Raw genomic sequence first — 6,042 nt, 5'->3', positions numbered from 1 at the left:
TTTAAATTTTTTTCAAGATCGATGGGTCTTGTTTTAAAAATTTATGCTAAAAAGCACATAACATTTATTTATCATGCCTCTTTCAGTTGAAGAATGTGCGAGGATCATGGCTTTTCTGGAACTAAGCATCAGTATGCGTCGCACTGCAAGAATGGTGGGTGTGACGGTACGAACGGTCCAGAAGGTAAAGCGAAGGTACGAAGAGACTGGACACCATCTGAGGAAACCTTGTAATGGCAGAGCCAGGTGTACCAGTGCCCGAGAAGATCGTTATATTATTTCCACTGTGTTAAGAAATCGCCACCAAAATGCAGTTGAAGTCCAGCAACAGCTTCTTCAGACCCGGAGGGACTACATTAGTGACAGTACAGTGAGAAGAAGACTTGCTGAAGCAAATTTGAAACCCCGAAGACCAGCGAGTGGCCCAAACCTCGAGAGACAGCATCGAGTAGCGAGACTGCGATACGCCCGTGAACACATGCAGTGGGATGAAGAAGAATGGTCAAGAATTTTGTTTGCAGATGAGTCTCGATTCTCCCTCTACACTTCTTATGGAAGGCGAAGTGTTTACAGGTGACCTGGTGAGCGATACGGTGGAGGCAGTGTACATGTATGGGCTGGCATATCTTCAGAAGGTCGCACAGAGCTAGTAGCCATAGAAAATGGCACCCTCACTGGGCAAAGATATGCTCAAGAGATTCTCAATGAGTATGCAGGGCCGTATTTAGCAAAAATGGGTGATGGATCGATGCTGATGCATGATAATACCCGGCCACACACGGCTCATATCGTACAAGAGTATATTCAGGAGGTCGGTATCAGCGTGATGGCTTGGCCATCAAGAAGTCCTGATCTCAACCCGATTGAACTTGTCTGGGATGAGCTTGGGAGGCTAGTCAGAAATCGCAGACCACCACCTACTAGCCTCAGAGCACTAAAGCAGGCCCTAGTAGAAGAATGCGAGAATATTGCCAAACATCGGCTCTGAAACCTAGTGTTCAGTATGCCATACCGGCTCGAAGCTGTAATCAGAGCTCGAGGAGGCAATACCAGTTATTAAAAATTAAATAACATGTAAAACATTTTAGTTGAATTTTTTAGACTAAACTAAAAATGTCTATTTACATTGTTTTATCTTTTTTAAGTTAAAAATGATACTAATGTATAATTTTAGTTTCTAAGAATTAAAGCCTATAAAATTTGCAACAAAACGTTTTTAATCTTAAATCTCTACCTTCTATAGTTAAGAAAAAAATTTAATTTGAAAAGTGTGATACTTACTTTTGCAGGCCAGTGTAGTTACTATGAGGAAGTGACTTCTATACAAAATATTTAAAATGTATGACTTCCTGTAGTTTTACTATTTGAAAAACATGACATTTTGCTTAAAATCTATTTTGGAATATTGGAAGTTCTTGTACAGATCCTGTAATCCTTTTAAATAATCTCAATACTTAGGTAATCTTTTCCGGCTAATTCACCATTCAAATATTAAACTTATATAATGGAACTTTGACGGTATTTTAATAGTAATAATAATAATAATAAATTCTTTATTGCCATACAAAAATGAACAATTAGGATACGCGATGAAACAAAAGGCAAAAGGAAAAGGCTCAGCTTCACCTACATGGAATCATGGATTTATGTTTCCATGCAGCGCTATTTTTCAGCCATCCCCTCCTCCCTAAGGTGTTTAGCGGGAGTGAATGTATTGTGGCTCCCCAATTATCTACTTAAGCTATCTTTTTTTTTATAAAATGTAATATTAGAAAAACAAAGTGTTCTGATTACCCTTGCAAGTGTATGTAAGTGTGTGTGTGTATGTACGTGTGTGTTTGCGTATGTGCGTGAGTGTGAGCGTGTGTTTATGTCCGTACACAGAAAAAATCTTTTAGAGAAAGATATTTCCAGTAGAGGTGGTTCAATTTCTCCGCAGCAAGTTGCTTTTTTAATAGAGCAAAACGGTATTTTTTAAAGGTCTCGATACTCATTTGTTTCTTTAGAGGAGGAGGTAAGTCATTCCATATTTTCGCTGCAGAGAATCTGAAAGATCCCCTAAACCGAGCTGTTTTGTGCTTAGGGATTATCAGGCCGAGTTGTCTGTTTGCACGCAAGATGTGTTGTACGTTGAAATCTTTAACCCAACGGAGCTTTTCAAATAAATATTCAGGCTTCTTGTTCCAAATAACCTTTTGAGTTCAACAAGCATAGTGAAGTTGTCTTCTTGCACTCATGTTCAGGATGCCCTTGCTATTCAAGTAGGGAGTTATATATGCTTTCCTGGGTATGTTGAAACAAAAGCGTACACATGAGTTTTGCACTCTCTGTATTGCCCACTCTGCACTAGCGGTCAACCTCGGCCCATAGACGGAGCTACAGTAATTGAACTGCGATAGTACCACAGACTCGCACAGAAGTAAACGCAAATCTACTAACTATAAGATAGTTTCTAATTTGATACAAGATCATTAATTTAAAAAAAAGCTGTTCAAATTTTAGTATTCACGTGTTCCACAAACTTTTGTTCACCATCCAGTAGAACTCCAAGGTTACGTGCGGACGTTACCCGTTCTAAGACCACGTTGTCAATTTTTAGGCTACTTTCCAACACTGCATTAATTTGGGTTTTCGTTCCTAGGACTATCATTTGAGATTTTGTAGGGTTTAGGACCAGCCTGTTATTCTCCGACAATGTGTAGATATTTTTAAGATCGTCGTTAATTTTATTAATAGACTCTATTGTATCTTTTTTATCAAACGAGTAGTTTGTACTACTAGTTTGTACTACTAGTAATAGTAGTTGTCTGCATAAAGATGGTATTTGAAATGTTTAATATTATTGTGTAAGTCAGCTGTAAATATGGTGAATAAAATAGGGCTTAATAGAGAGCCCTGCGGTACGCCTCTTACCAGCGGTCTTAAGGTTGAGAAACTCTTATCACCATTTTTTCCTTCAATTACCACCATTTGCTATCTATCTGTAAGAAATTATCTAAACCAGTTATACGTGTTCCTTGAAAAACCGTATCGATGCAGTTTAGCTAAAAGTAACTGCGGGTGCAAACAGTCAAATGCACGAGAATAATCTAACCAGGACTAATTCAAGACTTTAGACAGCACGGGCAGAATTGAAATTGGGCGGAGATCTTTTAGTTCAGTAACACAGTTCTTCTTCGGACATGGTCTTACGATCGCTTTCTTCCAGCAAGATGGAAATCTGCTGGTTTCGATGGACTTATTGATTATTCTTGTTATAATAGGAAGGGTTACATCAAGAGTTAGTTTTAGCATTTCTATATTTAGGCAATCAATACCTGACGCGTTTGACTTGATATTTATAATAATTTTCTTTCAAATTATTTCTGTCGTTGGTTTCAAATTGAGGGTGTCATTGATGGGTGTGACATTACTAATTCCGATATCTGAGTATGTTCTAATATTGGCTGGTAGGATCAGAAAATGCTCACATATTTTGTTTGGATCGTTAAGATGGTTTTTCACATTCCGATAATAGTTTTTAGAACTCTCTCTTTTATTGTTCAGTGCGTTTGCTAAAGCTTCGTCTCGTAACGTCATCATAAATTTAATCATGTTCGTTATCCAGGTTTTAGAGTTATTTCTTATAATTGATTTATGTATTGGACCGTGAAGGTCAAATAAACTTGTAACGTATTTGTTGAAAATATCAATCATTTCATCTACACCATTATGAGTATTAATCGAGTCCCAAGGGAACTTAATATGTTTTTGATAAGATATTATTAAGAAGCTTTTTGTTTAAGTTGTCCCCGTGTGTATCTAACAAAATCAAGTAAATTAAGTTTGAATCTTTTCCTCTAAAGTCATTGAAAGACACTCACATTTCTAGTGACACTTAATTGATAAAAAAATGTATTATTTATTCAAAAAAAACAAATCTTATTTACAATACTGTGGCTATATAAAATTTAAACTATCATTACGGGGAAGCGTACCAAGGATGCTGGCAGCATTTCCGAAATAGCTGCCAGCGCTTGGGTTTTCAGTAGCCTTATTGAGGCGCAAAGATAGTACTTAGTACATTCTCCGCGCCTCTGGGCCCCCCGGGCCAAGTGTCTCCACACCATACCGCACAAAGACGTATGATGCACTGAGACCGACATATTTGCGACGCTCTCTGTCTTCGGCAGTCGAAGCAGCAGCCCCAGCACCATATGACGTAACTTGTACATCAGAAGGAGCCAGAATGTCGACGCAAGTAAAAATAAAAATGATAAAAAATGTATGTGTAACATTTGCACGTAACTTAAGGTCAAGCACTGCCACCTCATGAGGACCTTACATTACGCTTAGGAGGATGGAGCTATACGTAAAGTAAATGAAACAATTGTTTACGATTATAACTTGACACAAAATTAACACGCATAACAGTCTCAGACGAACTGATGAATTAAGTAAATAGATTCGTAAGTATAAATGATAAAAAATTACTGAATATGGCGACGAATATCATTCCACAGATCACGTAGGGTCGTGAGACTCGCACGGTGTAATTGCCATTTTGTTTCCTTATCGACACTGGAGCTATACCGAGCATGCGAGACACGAACAAAACAAAAGCTAGATGACGTCCGACGACACAACTATCATCCATCCTTGTATTGTTATTTAAATTTCAATGTTAATATATCTCTACAAAAAAAACAAAACATTATTTGCTGTCTTAAATATACATTAAGTTAGTATTTTGTTTGAGTAAAGCGATTATCACGTTTTCTATACTCTATACATGAAATAAAATTGAAAGAGGCCATGTTTGTACAATTTGGATAGTGAAGAAAAACTTTACAGGCTCTAAAGCTACTAATGCATGGAATTTACTGTACTTTTCATCATTATATTTCAACAGGATAATATAAAAATAGAATACTACAAGGGTTCAAAATGCGAGTAATATAACTATTTTTCCATTAGTCCTTGTGCTATATAGCCTGCTTTGTCACGGGTGGGTTACGATTGTAGTGACCTTATTTCCATGGTGCAGGAGACTGTTCCATAACATCATGTTAAAATTTAAAAATATTGAAGTCCGCCGGTTTCCTTTTTATTCCTTTGTAGTTACAGCCATAAAGTAAAAGACAATCCGTCCAAATGTCAGTTGTGTAAATATTGCGGTTTATCCCAATCACACAGCGTAAAATAGGAAGTGCCATAAAGCACCCGCGTACGTAAAACCGGTACGTTAAAGGGTCTTCGACAATATACTCTTTCCACAAGTCTCCTGCAATCAGTTGGCGTCGCGTAGATACGTCGCTTCACTGTGTGTCTTAAACCGATGCTATCACGTGGAGTGTTCCCGAGACCAAATTTAATTCCGCACGACACACCCCAACTTTGATATTATTATCCAGATGATCTGGATAAGTGGGGTCTGTGGAGTTGGGGGTTGGTGTTCCTTTAAAGTGCGGTTTTCAAACGAACTTTCTACCACGTAGGTAGATCATACATACACACTACGTGGTGTTTCCGGACGCTACAAAATGAGTACGTTTAAAGAAAGCGCGTACTGTTTCCTAAACAGCCGACAAATGCTCTGATGTTACTGAATGTGGGCGGAGGTGATCAATTAACATCATTTGGTTTGCCATTTTGCTTTCTCTTCTACAAAAAAGTAGGAACTATCACTCGAATATCAAGGCTCTAATCGTGTAATGCTTTACAATAAAGTACAAAAGGCTGAAAAGAAAGTATCGGACAATCTACGTAAAAAAGTCCCTGATTTCGAGAGTGTCCAATACTTTCGTTTTACGTTTCCATGATACAGTTTGATAGTTTTCCTTATATATCAACACTATTTCAAACGTCTTTCTCATCAGTATCTCAAATTATAACCAAGCAGCGTCTGCAATAATGATCTAACCACTTTTTGAAATCATACTGCGTCGAACTTGACGTCGCTCTTTCTTGCGTTCTAACTCAGTCGATTACACTTACTGTCGGCTCTCATAGTTTCTCACAATAGGAATAAAGGTAGTGAGTGCACTGGTGAAAACTGTCTTC

This window comes from Leptidea sinapis, chromosome 1, assembly GCF_905404315.1.
Source record: "Leptidea sinapis chromosome 1, ilLepSina1.1, whole genome shotgun sequence".
NCBI classification, from domain to species: Eukaryota; Metazoa; Arthropoda; class Insecta; order Lepidoptera; family Pieridae; genus Leptidea; species Leptidea sinapis.
This window is presented reverse-complemented; position numbering follows the sequence as displayed.